Source organism: Zalophus californianus, chromosome 9 (genome assembly GCF_009762305.2).
Source record: "Zalophus californianus isolate mZalCal1 chromosome 9, mZalCal1.pri.v2, whole genome shotgun sequence".
Taxonomy (NCBI): Eukaryota; Metazoa; Chordata; class Mammalia; order Carnivora; family Otariidae; genus Zalophus; species Zalophus californianus.
The window spans coordinates 53,106,982-53,127,961 of NC_045603.1; the positions used below are offsets into that span (position 1 = coordinate 53,106,982).

The 20,980-nt window shown below is 38.9% G+C and overlaps 1 protein-coding gene across 8 annotated transcripts in view; it reads left to right on the plus strand.

The window, feature by feature from the left end:
* Nucleotides 1–258: 258 nt before the first annotated feature.
* Nucleotides 259–20,980, plus strand: part of TAFA2 (TAFA chemokine like family member 2) — a 461,688-nt gene continuing 440,966 nt past the window's right edge. For 4 of the 8 annotated variants that reach the window (XR_003519624.2, XM_027591679.2, XM_035729059.1 and 1 more), the window contains exons 1-2: nucleotides 259–1,735; nucleotides 2,698–2,939. The gene's annotated coding sequence lies outside the window, so the exon portion shown is untranslated. Of the gene's footprint in view, nucleotides 1,736–2,204; nucleotides 2,287–2,697; nucleotides 2,940–20,980 lie in introns of those variants that run through there. The other 4 variants (XM_027591676.2, XM_027591682.2, XM_035729060.1 and 1 more) reach the window with 4 other exon arrangements.

A 20,980-nucleotide genomic window follows, 5' to 3' on the forward strand; every position in this document is an offset into this window, starting at 1 on the left:
CACTGCAAATCCTCTCTCTAAATCCATTAGAGGTTGGAATTTGTAAAAATGCAAAATTCTCTGAAACCAGATACCCGTTTCTTTTTCTTTGTGGAGAAATTGAGAGTCCTACTTACCTGCAGTCAAGCTCTCTAACCCGGTTCTCCCTCTAGAGGGAGACATAGTCCAGCTTTTATGCCGATTGCCGCCCTCCCATCTTTTACTGTCTCTTTTTCTGCAGGACCGCAGTTTGCTATAAGCAGCCGCCGCGGCTGCTAACAGAACAGGCTGTTGGGAGAGACGGAGGGAGGCGACGTAACCGGGTTCTGCTATCCCATTTTACTGCTTAACTCACCCTGGAGTGTCGGGACCCATTCTCTCCCTGCATGCTCCTTGCACTATACAAGGAGGCCCTCACTCCGTACTCCCCGGACAGCCAGGCTGCTTGGAACAAGGGGTCTGGGCAGCACAGGGGGTCTGCCCTTTACGGTGACTTCCTAAAAGACACCACCGGTGTCTTTTGACAGTACAGTGCCTGGGGTGAGAGGCGGAGAGGAGGTTTGGATTGCTAAACCGCTTACTTCCCCCCCACCTTTCTGGTCATCTGGATTTGTTTCCTGGGCCCCCTCCTCTGCCCCTTTCTCTCTTTTCCTCCCGCCTTTAGCGAAGTGACACAGGTAACACCTGCTCGCTTGTGTTCGATGTTGGAACTCGCACCTTCTCGGCGGTGACGGTGGCAGCGTACTGGGGACAGGGGACAGCGGCGGATTTCCCTTCCTTCCAGCCCACGATGCCTAGGGGGGCAGCGGTTGGGCTGCGTGGGGCTCTGCCCGCAGCACTTCGAGGCGGGATTGAGGGGCTGCAGCTGGCCAGGAGTTGCTGCTAAGTGGACTGGGCGCGAAGTCTCCGAGAGGGCACCAGCTGGGACCTAGCTGCTAAAAGCGGGAACAAGGGGCACCTGATCCGAGGAAGCTGGCGTCTTGAGTGCGGAGGACGGGCGAGCGCAGAGCCTCCACTCCTTGCTGCCCCGAACCTCTCCTACAACTCCTCCACGTTGGAGACCTGGGACCTGCGAGAGCCAGGGAACAGGAGACGTACGTGGCAGAGACTGCTTTCCTGAAGGTGAATCGTTCGGTCCAATTGCCTTTCCCCAGAGAGCCAAAGGGAGGGCGGGAGAGAGGGACGGTGGATGTGTGAGGGTGTGTGAATGTGAGAGGGAGCGACGACGTGAGGCGAGAGGAAAAGTCTTTATTCGGCGTTAAAAGCAAACAAATCAGAGATGGAATAAGAGAGATAATTGCCGCAAGACCGCCTCGATTCTCGCAGTCGGGGGAGCGGAGCGCACCCCACGCCTCCGACGAGGACAGCGGGCGACTGCGGGCGCAGGCAAGGGCTGCGGGACTTCGGCTTTGCCTCAGTAAACAAATCTTTTGATTACTTTGACACCGTGGAATAAAGAACGGGGGGTGGGGGGAACGACGAGGCTCACGCACTCCACCTTGCACCCGCTTTCAGGGGACCCCAGTTTGGATGTCAAGCGATTCCTGAACCCTCTTTGCTATCGGAGGAGGAAACACGGGCGCACTCACACGCCCTCCACGAGCACCCACCACCAGACTTGGGTTCCCTATGCCCCAGAACGGTGACGGCGGATTGGCATCTTGGAAGCGATGCAAGAGCGATAAGGCTGGCGCGGGCCCGCGGAAGCTGCAGGAGCATCGCTAGGTGTTGCCGCCACCAGGAAGCCGGGCTGCAGGTAGGTGCGAGCGGCGTCTCCGGCCCCCCGCCGGCTCTGGGGACCCGGCGGCAGCTGGAGGACCCGGGGCGCGGAAGCCCTCACCTACCCGGGGGTCGGGGGCCGTAGGGGGCCCGCCCCGGGAAGGCGCCAGGTGAGAGCAGTGCTGGCTGGGCGCCCGGCTTCTCGCTCGCGGGCGCTCAGGGTAGGGGCGGTGGTAGAGGGACGCCGAGAGAGGATCGGAGCACGCGAAGGAGGCTCCGGGAGCGGTGCCCTCTCTCCCTGCCCCATTTCTTCTAACACAAGGAGCGACCCGGCCGAGGACTGCAGTGGGTTTTAATTCCGTTTCTCAACCGAACCAATCCCGCTTGGTAACCATTTTAACTCCTAATAAGGAGTTGGGGGTCGCGTTCAAGAGAGGATCAATGGGATGTGTCGGGTCGCCTTTCTGAAATCCCTACTTTCTGTCCACTTCTGATTAGTTAATTCTCGGGCCTGTCTGCAGAGGGTGGGCATTTCAGTGAGGCTATTGATTTCCCCACCTCTAACTATTTTCATAAAGAATCCTCTTGGTAAGTTCCGGAGCCTCATCTATTTAAAGATTTACTTAGATTTGGGGACGGACGCTTCATAACTGAATGGAATAAAGCTTTAGTAAAGGATTCTACAGGAGAGCTTGAAGAAAGGGATCATTTTAGGAACAACGTTCAGGAAAAGAACAGCTTCGAGAAACGAATGCTGTTTTTTTTTTTTTTTTCCTCTTTCTTTCCTGATAGTTGCCTCCCAAATCTTGTTAATGGTACCCGGTTTTTCTGTTCCTATGCTTTGCTCTCCCTTACCCCCTTCAATTCTAAAAGGCCAGATTCCTACCAAGAGGTGTTTTCTTTAGGCTACTGATCTGCACTTGTCAGTGGGGAACGTGTTATTTCCAGAAAGTGCCTTTGCAAAGGAAAGTTTGATAACCGTGGCCCTATTTCTCCTAGAACTGCAGACTGAGCTATCTAGTCTCTACTTCAAAAGGACGAACTGTGGGAGCTTGCTGAGCCCTTGCAAGGGGTAGAAGCGACGCTTTCTTATTCAGTATTCCACTTCCTGAAAACTATTGCCTGAAGCGCTTGGAATCAAATGTATACGTACTATAGTGGCTAGTTACCCTCACTTTCCCGTGTGCTGGCTGACATTGGCTTGTGGCAAGAAGACCGAAAAGAAAAACGATCCTCGTTTTGTGAGTGTTAAATCCCTTCTTGAATTTTGCAAAAATTATTTTTGAAAAAACAAAAACCCTATATACAACCTTTACTCTGAAAAGTGCCCCCAAAGCAGTTAAGTATAGAAGGGTCCTTCACTCAGGACAGGATGAATTTCAATGACTATTGATGGGATGATAATTATCTGGTTTCTGTCTTCCCAACTAGATTGTTTGAGACATCAGTAATCAGACTGTTATCAATTAACACTTTAAAACTGCTCTATTAGGCAATGTAAGTTAAGACAAATGAGTAAGATTTGTATGTAAAGGTGCTAAATGGCAATAACTAGCAAAGGAGATTAGAAACACTTCTAAAGCCCTTAAAAAACAGAGCATGAAGATTATTTGTATTCCAGGCTTTCCATGTTTGCACATGTATTCTCGGACTGGTGAATCTTTTACAATTTCAGATTTGCTACCTAACATCCTTAAAAATGATCAGATGCATTTTTCTTTTCCTACTTCATCTCTTCTGGATCTCATCCTGAGCCAGTTGTTTGCATGTTGACCTTTTTTAGAGTCCTAATTTTAAAAGCCATCAGTAGCCATTGAAAGGCCATCAGTAACCACACTGGAGCTTATTTTAATTTTATTTTAATTTTCGGTGAAAAACACTGGATTACATTATCTAGAGATATGATACTCAGAGCAGTGTCACTACCAACTGAATGCTTAGGCACAGTGACTCTTCAGAGGAAGAACACAGTTTTAGTGTGTTGTTTTATTTAAATCAGACATTGTTTGAGGCTAAAATCTTGATTCTTTTCTTGCCCTTTAACAGATTGTGTAGTTGAGGCTACTTGAACTTACATATTTATACATAGTGCTATAGTATATATAAGAAGAAAAATCAAAAACCTTGACATTAAAGCAAACACCTATAATGCTACAAGTTGTACCAAAGGGGGAATCTAAGGTTTCTAAGTAGGTGTGATTTTTAAATCTGAAAAATGTTAGCTATTTTAACAATGATAAATTGGAAAATGAGGATTCATTGAAATGCCCATGGATCTGTGACAAAAAAAGATACATACTGCTTAGAGAATGCATTATAGTATTTACTAACCACCAAGTTATAAAATGTGATGACACAGCTGTAAAAAGGTCTGTTTTTAGACATGGCCACTTTTCCTTTTTAAAAATTTATAAAGTGATGAAACTTAATTTCCATAAAATCTTTTATCACCTATTTGGTATATTATTAAAAAGTTTTGGTGGTCCTGGATCTAATCTCTTCAGTATTGCATTTTAATGATGATCCTTTGACAAGGTGTTTTTGAAAATTGAAATGTTAGATGTGCATTTTAGGGTGGATTTATCATAATTGCCGATATGGATTAACCTATACCTGTAGGATAAGATGTGTCTTTCCAGCATTTTCCAGGCATTATCATGGGCCGTAGTAAAAGGTATTGTCAGATTCTGCCGAAGTTCCGCTGTGGTGGCAAACTGATGACCATTTGCCTGTCTGATGTATGTCCCAAAGTAGGAATGTTTCAAAATGTCATCAGCGACTTCCACTAGATTTGAGAAGATGAAATAACCAGAGTGCAAACAGTTCAGGGCCCCCACTTTTACTTCTCCAGTATTTTATTAGGGATGCCTCATTAAGTCATATTATTCTACAGCTGTTTTTTTTTTTTCTTGAAGATTCAACTAAAAATAAAGAACTTGACTGTGTAATGCAGTTTTGTTTCCTTGGTGAAAAACCCTAAGATGAAGTAAAATAAACATCTAACCTAGTCCCCTTGGATCTCTACCTGACATTTATGAATGCAATTCATCAACCTGTCATTAATAAGACTCCATCAAAACAAAGAGAAGACATGTGTTAATACAGGTTGTTGCTAGATATGAAGGCAAAACTGGCTAAATCAACTTCATATCTGGTCTACATACTTGCACAATTTTTGACGTGATTTATCTTGCTTACAAGCCATTGATTTCTTTAATGCTATGTAATATGGTGCCTTTGCCATTTTGTTCCCAAACTCTTTAGTTAACTTTATTTTAAACTACTTGAAGCATATTGAATTATACCACTGGAAGAACAGGAATAATTTCATAAGGGAGTTACCCTAAGTCCTTTTAGAAAAAAGTTTTACTTTAGATTTGGAGCATAGTCTGAAACAGGGGAGATGGAAAGGTAGGCCCAAAAAACAGAATTAAAAGTCAGTTTTTATTTTTTAGTTGTCATCGACCATTGCTTTATTTGGTAATTTTTAGAAAGTCTGATTCTATTCATTTGGCACAGTGATTCAAGTGTCCTTGTCAATGAACTATAACAATTCTTTTAACAGAAATTCAACAGGTATGGTTGGACCTGTTGGAATGTGAAGAAAAGTAATATTTAAATCTAAATTTCTGTATTATCTACCTAATCTTTATCTCTCTATATATCCATATGCATATGTATATATGCATCTAATGGCACCCATGTAAAATACTGGTTTTGTGTTAAAGAGGGAAGAACGACTTTCAAAAAAGTCTACATTTTCCACTTTTTAAAATTTGATTTGACCTACAGTGCAATTGTATCCATGGTTTAACAAGGTCATTTATGATTGAGTTTACTGTTTAAACCACTGTTGCATGTCGTATATTTTTCTCTTTAGTTTTTCTTTGGGAGATATTTTTGTTAGGTTGCAAATGCAAAAAAAAAAAAATCAACTTTATCCTTGATTTGTAGAGGTGCTTGGGATGTGTTGACCCTATGACTGGGAATCAACACATTTAAAACACTGAATATATTTGTATGCCATCTTTATTAAATATGCGCCTCCACAGTTAAAACAAACCATGCATTACATAAGAGCATACTACTCCGGTTTACAAATGGTATCTATAAATTTCCCAGAAACATCTTGATATATTCCAAATTTGTTAGATTTCCAAAACCCACCCACTTCCAAAGTGTATACCACATGTATATGTTGGATTTCATCCCGTGCTGTGATGATAGGCAAGCTAGTCACTGGAATCAGTGAAATTCTCACCTATTTAGGCAATTGATTGATATTGCCATTGGAAATTAGAAGACTTTCAGTTACTTTTTGATTCAGATGAAAACAATATATAAGCTATAAGGAGAATATTCCATTTTGTTCACAGTGATCCATATGAGATATAACTAAGGAGTCAGAGAATATATGCTTATATGAGATGAAGTCCTTTTAATCACTTCAATTTCCTAAATTATTTCATAGGAGCTGTAATTGTTTTATTTTTCCATGAATGACCGGTTAGCAAAGGTACGTCTCCCTTTCCTTTAGCCATAGCACAAACATACTTGTTTAATTCAATTTATATTTATGTTGCTTTACACAGTAAATTTTTGAAATTCTTCAGAGTGGTTGGTTAATGTGATAATGTTGCATTCTTAGCAGTTATGGTGCTGGGCTGAATTTAGTACTTTGACAAAATGGGGACAAGCAGACAAACAAGTCTCCTTTGCTCTTTTATCTCTATGTGTTATGTAAAACTAACTCTTTACATAAAGCCTGGAGAGTGCACAGGAGCTTTTAATGAATGCAGGGTTAGTTTCATTAAATATTTTTGTTTCTTTTCTTTTTCTTATTTTTTTTTTTTTTTGCTATGAAGCAGTCCCTTATAATTGCATGCATGTGAATGGGCAACTGTGTTGACCTTTAAAGGTCATGCAAAAATTTTAAAGCTTTCAATTTACAGAGTTAATTGCCTATGGCCTCCTGTTGAGGCATATGGAGCTTTCTGCTGAGTTTAATAATACAGCATAACACTTTGGTTTTCTGTGGTGGATTATGCAGCTTCTATAAGGAAATTTATGAAAGTATCAGTAGTAGGCACTATGACAGAAGGTTTTTGGAAAAATGTATTTGTGCTTTGCTGTTAAAGTTTTCAAGTCTGGATGGCCTGGGCTATGAGGGGACAGACAGATTCTTTCTGGTACAAAACACTGATCCCTCAGAATTATTACCCATATGTAAAAAACTGGCTGTATTTGATTTTTGGATCAGTTGTTCTCTTTAACATCCTTCTTTGAGATTCCAGTGAGAATTGTATTTAAATATTGCAGGAACTAAATATGCATGCTCTTATGAAAAAGACTAGGTGAGGAAAAGCAGGCGGGGTTATTTGTCCCAGTCTTTTTTCTGTCTTCATATTCTTTATTCGTTGCGGAGTAAGCAAAAGCAGGCACCTGAGAAAAGGTTATGTGGTCATAGGAAACTTAGTAACAAAAGTTCAACCTAGTAATAGAACACGGAGACTTTTGTTAGAATATATTCTTCCAGAGGGCAGGCCTTCTGCAGCTCTAAAATTTGGTCTATGCGAACAATGGAGCTTTATATACCAATGGAGTGAATTTGTGACTACTCAGGTGAATCAAGAATTCAGAAACAGCCAGTTCAGACCATATGAGGAAAACAACTTGTACACTTATATTTCTTATTTGTATTAGTTTATTGGCAGTTCCAAATGTATTTCAGGTGGGAGAAACTGGTTAATGTGACCATTTCTTTCTTAGGGTAGTTCCGCCTTGTTATAGATGTATGGTGAATAGCACATTGACGTGTGTTGGTGCTGGCAAGTGCACTAAATTCCTTCTTAAAATGGCCATCAGACATGAGTAACAGTGACCTGGTCCTGCTTTTATTTGTATTTTCTACAGAAAGTTGAGTTGAATTGCGTGAAACAGCTCTAACTTTAGTTCTTTTATGGTATATACTGAGACCAGAGGTAGATGATCCACCTTTCAGTCAGGCAATCCAAAGGCCAACAGGAGAGTGAAAGGGCGTTGTAATCTCATAGTCCATAAAACGGGCTCCATTTTGGGCAGCTTTAAGTTCAAGGAAAATTTCTAACTTTTTTTTTTTTTTTTTTTTAGCTTTAACTCTTGAAACGTTCTATCACAGGTAGTTTCCTGCTAAGGTACATGTATTTAGCTTTCTTGCAAACTCCTTTTAGATTGATTGTTGGTATGTTTATAAATATATGGGAATTGGGTCAAAATTTAGGCTTTGCTATTGGAAGATACATTTGCTCATCATATCATTTGTTGAGTGGTTAAGTCATTGGCTTGCATTTTGGTTAGCTGATAAATTTTGGAAATGACTATTACAAAACCGGTGTGGGGCAGTGGTGAGAACCCTGGAGATGCTTCTGTAGCTCTACAAAACAGTTAATAATAACCTGTAACCACAAGAACATTACTTCATTTCTCTATGACTCAGTTTCTCAGCAATGTATTTTTTCAGTCAAGTTTTCAAGACAATTAAAAATGTAATTTTCTTCCCCCATGTCCAGAACTACCAAGCATCATGGCACGGGAGATATAATAGTACTGCAGGACATACCTTTTAGTTAGGAAGTCAGACATCTAGCACCTAGTTCCTGGCATACCGGGAATTTTTCCATAAATGCTCTTCAGTAAGTGGTCTGTGAGAGTTGTCCAGCTTTATCAGATTGGGATGATGGGGCACTTGGGTAGCTCAGTCAGTTAAGCGTCTGCCTTCAGGTCAGGTCATGATCCCGGGGTTCTGGGATCGAGCCCTGCGTTGGGTAAGCAGAGAGCCTGCTTCTCCCTCTCCCCCTGCTTTGGTCTCTCTCAAATAAATAAAATCTTAAAAATTGGGATGTTGATGATTATGGTGATGACCAAAGACTCTGGATGTGGGTACATAGAATTGAATCAGATGAAATCTCATAATTCAGTATAGCCATTTTGCCTAGTTTTACATGATGCTCTTTTGCTGCAAAGCAAGATGTGATAGGCCACAAGTCTTAGACTTGTTAGGATTTCATGTCTTCTCTCTGCTGCCAGTTTTATAGTCACTGAAATTTTTTTTTTTTTTAATGAACCCAAATAAAGCTAGGCTAGCAAATGAATAATCTTCATATACTTGTTGGTAATTAAAGACATGCCTTCAAAATCTGTGTATGAATTTTTGAGAATTTATTATTCTGGGAAAGTTCATTTATTCAATAAGTATTGAGCATGCTCTAGGTGCTTGGGGGTATGTCAGTAAACAAAAACAAAGTTACTTGCCCTCATAGAATTTACCATTAAGTATATTCAAGTTTTGAAATGAATCTGGAGGAATGATTCAACAATGTATTTTGCTGTGTCTGCTCTTGCTATTAATTCTCATTTGTAACTGTGAAATACCGTTCTGAAAAGAAATAGTTAAAATCGCTAAAATGTCAGAATCGGAATGAGTTGTGTAGAAAAATATCCTGGTATTTATTTAAGGTGAGGTACTATGTAATTTGATGGATTGATTCCATCTGGCTCACAAGGTCTTTGATCAAACTGAGGATGGTATAAACCGTAGTTCCTTTTCCTGAATTACACACACGAAAGAATAATAAATGCAGATAGATTGAATGACTTGAGATTGATCAAGGGGTCGAAAATTCAAAATTCAAAAACCTAGAGGGGTCAGGCTGGGAATGTGAATGAGTGAAGCAGACAAAATGGAAGATAACAAATGGCAACGGACACTCAGCCTCAGCTACAGTGTTGGGGAGACTGTAGAGAGTGGTGGAGTTTCTGGTCAGCATCTAAGTGGGACAGCTGAGCCTTGGCTTCATTTGTTGTCATGTTGGAATGTGTGTCTGGTGTTGCCAGATTTTCTGATTTGTAGAAGAGAATTAGATGTATAGATATTTTTTAAATGTGAAAGTTCCAGATTTACAAATGAATTCAAATTTGAAATAGTGTGTGGGCTAACAGGCATATCTGCAGGCCATATGCAGGTGAAGGGGCATGAAGGTGTCACTGTTGACAGATGGATGTGTGAGGACAGCTAGTTAGGGAGATAAGTGTGTGCCTGCCCTTCTGTCACTTCTACCCATGATTCTCCAACCCCACTTGCATTTGGAGCCAGGGTGGTTCCCAGTTAAGTGCTCAGCTGGAGGAGCTGAATGATAATGAGTGGTTCATTCTCACCTCTGCATTTAGTTTTTCTTCTTATTCACTCAGCATACAGTTGATGCTGAGCTCACGTTGAAGATGGTAGTGTCTTGGAGGGTTTAAGGGATGTGCTGGGAATGCAGAAGTTTCAATTGATGCCAAATATTTGGAATAGGCTCTATAGTTCTGTAATGCCTTATTCCTTTAGGTCAGTGCTTGTTAAACTTGTACTGCACACAAATCATCTGGGAGAAATTTGCTAAAATGCGGGTCCTGGGGTGGGGCCCAAGATTCTGCCTTTCTAACAAGCTCCTAGGTGAAGCTATTGCTGTTGGCTCATTGGCTACAGTTTGAATTGCAAGGTTTTAGAGAGCTCCTTCACCACTGAATTTTGTTCCATGCATGTAGCAAGGTGGGAGGCCTCCCACTCTTACTCTTTGACAGGTTTCTCCCTGTAGTAAGCAGCCTAAACCTGGCTACGGACTCAAAACGCTTGCCTCAAAGTCTTTCTAATCTGATCGTGGAATTTATAAGTGTTTGCTTCATTTACTAGTCTTCTATTTAGAGAAAATATTTTACCCCAAAGAATAGATCAGACGTTGTCTGTTTTTCACATACTAAGTTTGGCTTACTTTCTATAGTTTAAAGAAGTAAATATATTTCTTAACTATAGCATTATATTATACATGGATGTATTCTAATTGACCTCTACAAGGTCAATTTTAGCCCTCCAAATAATTTTTGGACTTTCAACAGTAATGACTTCCTTTTAGGGCTTAAATGTCAAAAGTTTGGCCACAATGTCTAGATTTTTGTTCTACCTGAGTAGTTTTTATGAATAGGTAAGAGAATGGACCTAAAAGTGTTGGTTTTGTGTATTTATTGGGTTACCACTTTTAAGTGAATCTTTTTTGTTTTTGCTCTGCTGATCCTAAATACTTTTCCAAAAGTGGTCTCTTTAGGATTGAAGACATAGTAACTTATTATTTAGGAAGTTTGACTTTAGATACTATTTTTTTTTTTCCTAAACCAGTATTATTAATGCCAGAAGGTGTCCTAGCTCCGGTGTGTGACTCTGTGCTACTGAGGTCTGACCTGGTCGTGTCACAAGTTCAGTTCCCTGGGCAGAATATTTGGTTGTCAGTTTTTTTTTTTTTTTTCCCCCGTCAAGATTTATTTATTTAGAGAGCACATGAGTGGGGGGGAGGGACTGAGGAAGAGAGATCCTCAAGCTGACTCCCCACTGAGCAGGGAGCCTGATGCCAGGACCCTGAGATCGTGACCTGGGTGGAAATCAAAAGTTGGCCACATAACCAACTGAGCCACCCAGGTGCCCCTTTGTTGTCAGTTATAGCAATGCCCTGGAAATTCTCAAGTTTTCTTATGCTGGATTCTCAAGTTTTCTTATGATTGGATTTAGACATGTCAGTCTGAGGGAGAGAAGCAATTTGTTTTCTTGCAAGTTGTATGATAAATATAGTTTGCAGTAGTAATGCTATTATTTCATACTCAATTTCTCAAGTGCTTAGAAGTTTCTATTATATAGAATATCTTTGCTTATAGCTGAGTCATGATATGAATTTTACTGAGTTAGACTGTGAGCTCTGTGAGGCAGAACCATGTGTATCATGTTTCTGTTGATTCCCAGAGCTTGGTGTAATCTCTAGCGCATAGTAGGTACCTAATTAACATTCAATGGGAAGATGATTAATAGTTCATATTGATAGAATGTCTTTTTGTATGTTTCTTCAATGTGTGAGGAAGTATTCTGTGAAGAATTGTCATTTATTCTAATTGAGTGTGTGAGTGAGAGAGATTGGCCAATTATTTTGACCTACACTTTCTATCTCTAACCTGAAAGGTATTTTAGTACTAAAAAAATACATTTTAGGCAAATCATAAAGGACAAAAACGTGTCAACAGATATTCCTATTCTTTCCACAATTTATTGTAACCTGGAGGTTTAGAAGCTACATATGCTTGTGATTCTACTGTTGTATAAATTAAATAATATTTGTCAATGTCAAATTTAAGTGTTAATCACATATGGAGTATATTTTGATTGCTCTTGTCAGTGACTTGACTCTTCAGTCATTAGGGAATTTAAAGCCATTCTTATCTACATAATTACCATTTTCATAATTTATCATGAACCAGATTTGCTTTTTTCACCTTCAGGAACACTAACTGACTATGATACCATTGTTCTTGGCTTCAGTGATATTGAAAATTATTGGTATTCTAATTTTAAATACTATTTCGTATGGATAGTATACATTCAAGTATTGATTTTTATTTTAATCCTTCTCTGTTAAGTAAAGCTTTCAAATGCTTGCTGCCATGGAAGGTTTCACAAAATTAAAGCTCTTTCACTATATTTAATTATTAAGGAAACCTATGTGTATTATAAAACCAAAAAAGCCAACTCATTAGATTATTAAAAACTTTAATTTGAATTTTTTGCATTGCCTTTATTTTAAAAGATTGCACTAAATTGTATGTATTAACATATACATATATATATATATACACACACACATAAATTATATACTTAAAAAGTTTCTCAGAGCCCTGGAATATGATGTCTTTACTCTTTGAAGTATTTTTGGAACTCTTCAATGAGTCAAAAGACAGGCTTTAAATCGAATGGATCTGGTTTTCCCCTGTATTGTCCCAAAACACTCATACTTGTGTAATAATGTGCAACCTCTAAGGTAATGGAGCAAGGGTTCCTGTGGAACTTACTGAAAAAGAGATCTATTCCTTATCCCTGCCTCAATCCCAAATATGAGCTTAATGAAAAACTTAGGTACTGTATAGTACTGAAAGATTTTCAAAATCAATAAGTAGAATTAAAATCAAGCTTGTTGGTGAATTTTACCTTGGAGCAAAGTCCATGTTAAACAGTTGACCTTTGCACCTTGAGGGTTTGAACTGTGTGGGTCCACTTACATGTGTGGGGTTTTTTTTTTTTTTTTGATACAGTACTGTAAATGCTTTTCCTTATGATTTTCTTAACATTTTTTCTTTAGCTTACTTAATTGTAGGAATATAGTATATAATACGTATAACATAGGAAATATGTGCGAGTTGACTGTTGATGTTATCAGCAAGACTTTTCGTCAATAGTAGTTAAATTTTGGGGGTAGCCAGAAGTTATACACAGATTTTCAGCTGTGCTGGGGTTTGGTGCCCCTAACTCCCATGTTGTTCAAGGCCAGGCGTACTTCTAGGAAGAGTAGGAGAGCCATGGTTTTCCTTGTATCTTTTCCTTTTTTTTTAATTATGTTATGTTAATCACCATACATTACATCATTAATTTTTGATGTAGTGTTCCATGATTCATTGTTTGCATATAACACCCAGTGCTCCATGCAGAACGTGCCCTCTTTAATACCCATCCCCAGGCTAACCCATCCTCCCACCCCCCTCCCCTCTAGAACCCTCAGTTTGTTTTTCAGAGTCCATCGTCTCTCATGGTTCATCTCCCCCCTCCGATTTCCCCTCAGCTGATTACATTCACCTTTGAGGTGGACTTAAGAGCCCATGGTTAATGTTTCACTTTATATTGCAAAATCTGCTTCCAGTTCCCTAGGTAGATGGTATGGCAGACTGGAGTGAAATGGAAGAAGCAGATTGAATAACTGGCAGTCAGAGATCTAGAAGGTGGCAGGGTTAGCATTTTGTGAGACATGAAGGGGAAGAGGAATTAGGTAGGGGTGCCAGATGGAGTGAAAGGGAGAAAATAGTGGTCAGAAGGGAAGTTTGTTCTAGTTAGCCTTGTTATACAAATAAAAGGAAATCCTTGACTTTTGAGAGAGGTAAGAGGTTAGACAAAGAATGAATCCATTTTAATTCTTGAGGAACAAAGAGGTAAAATGGCAATGAACCGAAGTAAGACTATAGGGTAGAGAAAAATGCATGGTGCCAAGCCAGATTTTCCCTTCAGTCTTGCAAAAACTCTATCAGGAATATGAAATTTCTGCCAAGACTTTTTACCAAATTAAAAGTCCGAAAGGATGGGTCTAGTTCTAACTCTGCCACCAGATAGTTGTCAACTCTAAAAAAAAAAATTGAATATTTTTGTCGTCATCCTTCTATGCTTCTATTCTGTCACAAGAATATATCTTGGATGCTGTCCTATCTGCTGCTTCGCTACACTGGAATTCTTGAAGTCAAGAAATGTGTCTTATTCTTCACCTTGTACTACCGAAGCCTAACCTAGGATATACTCAGGCATTTAATAAGTGTTTTATTAATTGATATTTAATTTTTTATTATAAAATTCTAAATTATTTTCATCTTTCATTTCTGTAATAAATTCCAGAGACATAAATGATTACATTTGCATAGTTAATGCTGTATTGCTTACAAAACTCTTTCAGGCATGGGGTTTCATTTGATTTTGTAAAATGGCTGTGAGTTAGGGATGAGTGCTATCCTCCATTGTAGGTGAGAAAACTGATAGTGGTAAAAATCATACAGCTAGTGGATGCCAAGAGTGTGATTTGAATTCCAGGCTTAGCTGTTGGGAGACAGTTTTCCATGGGTCTCTCAAGACACTAACTGCCCATAATACATTTTTAAGGATGTTTAGAAAGTGAATAGCCTTGGAAGATAATGTCTCCTTCTGAATCACCAGGCAGATTTGTTCACTGTCCAGCATAATAAAAATGATGTTTCCCTCCAGAAAAAGGGCAGATCTCTTTGTAGTCCATTGTAAAATATTTGGGTTCCTTAAGTTCAGGGTTCCACAAATCAATGCATTTGCAACAGCCACATGGGCTGCTTTGCGTCCCATCTGTGGAACTTGGGGGCAAAGGAAACCAATTTAAATGTGATGTCCATGCTGCTTGCTGTGCAGTGAGAAATTGTCTTGTCTCTGACCCAGGAATTTTAGGTCTTTTGCCAGCATCCATAAAATATGGTGGGCTAGCTTGTAAGCTTGCCAGTAGGGTAAAAATCTCAGCCCCTTCACAGTTCTTGACAGTATATCTTTATGTCACATCAGAAGAAATTGTCTTCTTTGCCTAGTTTATGTCTACTTTCATAGCTATTCTAAGTAAACCGGTACCAAAAATGAGTGACCTGTTCTCCTGCCACGATTTTAGTATTTCCTCATGGGGGTCCCTCTTGAGGCCCATCATCCTCTGGTATTTAGATTCTTTGGTGGCAGTATAGAAGATAGTTTCCATGGAAGGTAGAGAATAGGAAGCCAGGGAAAGTAACTACAGAGCTAGTTCAGTGATGATGGTGAGAATTGGCAAGAGTTTGAAGAAAGGAGTTGGAAGAAGGGAGAAAAAGAAGGTACAATTTAGAGGTAGAGGAGAGCATCATCCTGTCTTAGAGACAATATGTGGGACAGGGAGAGAAGAGAGTTAAGAATAGGTCCTAGTTAGGTGACTGATGCTGTTTATACAGTGAAATCCCAAAGCCTACTGTAGTCTATCTAGATGAAGATGATTGGTTTAGTTTTAAGCATTTTGAGTTTGAGGCATCCTTGGGATACCCAAAAGAAAATCTCAGTAAGTACGAGTAGATTTGGGTCTGGTGTTCAGGACAGAATTATGGTTTAGAGATAGAGGTGTGGGAGGCACCAGCATACGTGTAGCTGTTGAAACCTTCTAACCAGATGAGATCTCCGGGAAGAGTGTTTAAAAATCACCCAAGGAGAGAGCCCTAGAGAACTGTATGGGTATAGAAGAATCTCAGCTCTTCTTCATGTCCACAGGTAGAGTCACCTTTCTTTCTATTATTTTCTCTCTGGGTTTTGCCCAGCCTGCAGCAACGGGGCCTCATAAACCATGAAGTCCACCTTTCCTGCAGTGACCTGATGCCTAGGGAAGAGAGAAGGCAATGGAGGAGAATGGGGAGCATGCCCAGAGTTACCTATTTACATTTTGCCTCTGCTACCCCCGAATATCATTGTACCAAGGCTGGGTCCCTGCACAGCTGTCATGGACAAGAACACTGTGAGGGGGCAGAGACTTCTCTCCTGTGGTCTTTACTCTGTGGAGATCTATAGACGTTTTTAACATTTAAAACCTGAGCATTTACAATGTGCCAGCCACTGTGCTAAACACTTTACATGAATTATCTCATTTAGTTCACACAAATTCCAGAGGCAAGAGCTAATTTTATCCCTATTTTATAAATAAGTGGCTTGTCCATGGCCACACAACTTGTAGGAAGCAGAGACGAGTCCTGAGTTACACATCCTGCCTTCAGAGCTGAGTTTTTAACTGTACAGTACGCGTCTCAGTCATACTTATGTTGGAAAATGACACTCATTCTGCTTAATACAGTGTGGTTGGCGAATTGCCTTGGTTCAATTATTTATATCTAGACATTCTAAGTAGATCCTATTCTTTTAAGTTTAGAATTGTATCATTAAAATTACACTAATACCCATAACATTCTTTGAATAGGTTTCAAATTTCCAGTAAGTGGCTTTCTATGATTCTCTAATTTCATTTGATGAAGAACTTGAAGTAATGAGATACAGTATGAGCATTCAAGAAAATTTGAAAAATTCACTTATATACTCAAATATTTATTCCTTTGAATTGGAAAAAAAATCTCCAAAACTCCAGCTTTTAAACAAATGTGAGGTAAACTGTGTCTTTTTCTGGAATTTAAATTCAGACTGAAATGTCCTAATTCATCTATCTTAGAAAAATCTCTCTTGGGCTCTTTGCTGTGTAAGAAACAGGTTACTTGGGGGTAGGGTGGGACTAGCCTATGCAGAGGCCCTGGATGCACAGCTCAGCCGTATCTGTAGAACATCAGTATAAGGCTAATTAGATGCTAAATGCTTGGTGAGTATTGAACAATGCAGTTTTCTAATTTTCGGATTAATGACAAAGCCTCATGAAAACATTATATTGGAAGAATTCAGACAATCCCATTTTGAGTAAAACAAAATATATCTGTAAATGGACTTTTTTCCCTAATGATAGGATAATGCAGGCGGTAGACATTCTATGGTAATATGAATAATAGGGTCCTATTCTTGAAGGTTATGGGTGTTTTTAATATGGTGACAACATCAAAGGAGGAATACTGTATTACAGCTATTTTTTTTTCTTTTGACTTTGTCTTTGAAGGAAAAGAATGGGAACATATTTCTTTCTTTTTAAATGAGAGGTATTATGCAATACCAGTGTGCGTGTGTGCGTGTGGGTATAAAATGTGTATTTTTTAAAAATATGTATATATGTTCTTTGATTCACTTTTTTGGTCTTAATTATAGTTGTTGCTTCTAGAATGGAATAGTAGTTATCACTATAGATTGTGCTTTAAATTATAAGTAGCAACAAAATTTTCTAGCTGGGGCTAAGCGAAAAGCCTTTTGTGAAAGATGAGATTTAAAATCATAACAAACAACAGTATAATTCCTCTTGAAGAGCCACTTTGTCGAAGATGACAGGGCAGTTTTATTTCAAATGACTGGGGATATGGCAAAGTGAAAATGTGGTATAAAAGGAGCTTACTTAGATACACAATAACTTTAGAAAAGAAAAATGTGAAGTTTGAAGAAATAACATGATCGGAGGAATGAGAAGGCATTTCAAATATTTTTCTTTACACATTTTATTCTAATATTTATAAGTGATTCTACTCCCCCCTCCCCTGTAATCTTATAGTTTTGAACCAGGAAAAACCTTGGAGTGTATGCAATCCAAAATGTCACTTTATAAATGAGACCCCAAGGTCCGAAAAAGGAGCAAGATGTGCTGAAGGACACAGAAATAGTAGCCGACCAGGTCTGAGACTTTCCTGGTTTCCTGATTTCCCAGTGGGTTGTTTTCACTAAAACACGAATCTTTGTAAGATTTTCATATGATCAGCATTCTGGAAGGGAGTTGGAGAGGCACCTAGTCTATCTTGATTTCTCATACCAATTTAGAAAGTTATATGAACATTAATCCAATTAAGAAAAAAACAGGAATGCTGAAATTTCAATAATTTTAGAGTTTAAAATCTTGTTTGTCAGTGTATTCATTCATTTAATCATTGTTTATAGAGCACTTACAATGTGTCAGGCACTGTGCTATGTGCCACAGATACTTAGTATGTAAAGCAGAGTGTATCCTTCTTGGAGTTTATAATCTAGTGGGAGAGCAAGCCAATAAACAAATGTGTTTATGTATATACGCACGTACTTGGAAATTAGGGTAAGTGTTGTATCAGAAAAATGATCTTCAAATCTTCAGAAAAAAGTGTTGTATCAGTGGACAGACATACAAGGAGAAAGATTCTGATTCAAAATGAGAAAATTGTTAGTATTTAGAGCTGTCCAAAGATTAAGAGTTTTAGAAAGTGGTAAATTTCTAACACTGGGAGTGTTTTTGAGAGTACAAGTGGACAGTTCCTGGAAAGCATTATTTGGGAGGCGTTCAAACATTAAATGGACCCTTTATTCTTATCTTTGAACATTTTTATGAGTAAATTAAATTCTTTATCCAGTGGATTTTATTTAAGCTTCATTTTATTTGCTCTGACATTTGCTTTAGATGACGACTCCCTTCTTTTTCTGCTCAACTCTCCTTCCGTAAAGGCTTGTTAACAGTATTTGTGGTTCTCTTCCTACTTCTACAACCATTTATTTAGAACCTCTTTTGCTGGCTTTTCTTGCTTTGCCTTTCTATGAAGTATTGATGTTCCTGAGGACTCTGTCCATGGCATGTCTTTCTTATCACCATATTCTTATTTCCTTGTTGATTTCATCTACCCTCATCACTTAACTACTGCCTTTGTGTTGGAAGATTTCCAAATCTGGGGCCCGGCAAGAGCTCTTTGGTCTGACTGTCCAACTGTATCCTCGACCTTTCCAACTGGATGTCTCAGAGGAATCTCAAACTCCACGCATTGCAGATTGAACTCATTTTCTACTCCCTCAAAACGCTTCTCCCTCTGTTTTTCTTTGTTGGTGAAGAATACTTCATTCTGTCCAAAGACTGGAAGTTGTTTCAGAAAGTGGGGAATTTCCATTACTGGAGATTGTTGTGCATTCTCATCATCCACTAGGTTATCTAGATCAGAAACTCAGACCCCAGGTTTACGAGACACTGGTCTGGAACACAAGCCATGACATGGGGTAGATAGGCAATAGTTGTCAAATCAGTGGATGAAGTTTATATTTGATACTGATGCCACCATTTTACTGCTCTCAAGAGAGATTGAAACTTCTGATAAGAAAGCTTGTGGAATAACCTTTTCCACATGCATTCAACTTAGAATGTCTTAAGAGGAGAATGATGAGGAGACCCTTCAAGGTCTTTTACAGTTGGGATTTTTTTTTTTTTTACCCCATGTATATAGTGAGGACATGAGACTAATGTTTACTGAGTACTCTACATGGACCATACTCTGAATTAAGAGTGTGTGTGTGTGTGTGTGTGTATGTATGTATGTATGTATATATACATTGATGCCTCAGAATGACCCAAGGATTAGTATCAGTATCCTCATTTTCATTTTATAGCTAAATAGTTAAGAGTCAAAGAGGTTAGGTACCCTGCTGAAGGCCACTAGGCTTAGTGGGTGATTGTACTTGAATTTGAACCCAGGTTATTTGAATTTAAAGGCAAAGGCTTGCTCTAGTTTTCATTTATTTTCTGTTTGTTTTTAACTCACTAAGGTCACTGGCATTTTAATTCTATCTTTATGGTGAAAATAATTTGCATGTGTTTTTCTAGCTTTGAGTATGCAACTACTATGTATTAAAGCACCTACTTTATGTTTATACTGAGCATAAATACAAAGAAGCAGAAGTCAGCCCTTGCCTTGAAAGAACTTTTCATGTAGTTGCCTATAGTGTCACTGAGCAAGCTGTCTGGTCCATCGTGAAGGTTGTGAAAAAATATTTTAAACCACTCTGGATTCAAGATTAATTAATGCCCATAGCACTTTTTTTTCCTGCTGGATTGTTGTAGTTACCTGATTTTGGAAACTCTTTTTTTTTTGGGCGTTTATGCAGTTTTGATTTACATCTATCCATGCATGCACCTTATTTTAATGAAATTATTTGTTTGCCTTAGCCACTAGACCATGTGATTCTTGAGGGAAGGGATTATTCTTTTCCTATGTCTTGGCATGTCATTGTCCCTTAGTATGTTTATTGGAGGATGAAGGAAGAAAGGGAGGAAGGAAAGCATCCTTGTTTTCTATCTTCTGGGCCTATAATTTTGTCAAGTAAGAATATTAAATTTGAAGTGTTTTCTTTTTCAAGAGAATGCTTTTGCTGCGTGATCAATGTTGTTTTTTGATAGAGATTCTTGTGATGATTTGCTTCACTAAGTTTCCAGTTACATTTAAAAAATATGTGTATGTATAAGAGAGACAATACAGTTGCATTCTGATCATCTTCCTAATCCTCCATGAATTTTTAAAGAATGATAGATGTGGGCCTGTGGACAATTTCTTAGTATTAAAATACATTTATATATTTATTCTTACTGGATTTCAGTATCATCAGTATGTAATGCATCAAAAGGAAAGAAAAGAGTCCTATGAAGTATCTTGTGAAATTTTTACCTTTTGGGGGGGTGTTTTTTCTGGACAGTTTATTACCAAGGGAATGTCACGGAATAGAAGTTTATTGTTGCTTCTCCAACTTTGTCCTAGTTACAGCTGTAGTTTTCTTTCAATACCTTCAGTACAGGGCCTATGTTTCAGAATTTGGAATTGTTCTCTAATGGGAAACTTCAGTGGAGTGGAGCTAAAAACTTATGCATAAGAGATTTGCTTACTTACGTTCTCTATTCTTTTTTCTCTTAAATACTATAGACCATCTGTGTAAGTCAGCCAGCAGAAGGGGAATGATTAATAGTAAAATAATAACTGATTAATACTAAAGTAATAATAGCAATAATACGATGTATAGTTAGACTCCATAACACCTTAAATGTGGTGGGTCATAGCAAAGTGAATAATACAATGTTGCTTGATTGCAAACTACTTACTGGTTCTAAAATACAGATCAATCAAGAAATGTTATACTAGCCAAAGTGTAAAACTAAGAATAAACAGTTTTGAAAACTGGGGGTATAAAATGTTCTTGGGTAGAGACGTAATAAGAGGCCAATAGCCAACGTAGTCTGCTACCTGATAAAACCCATTC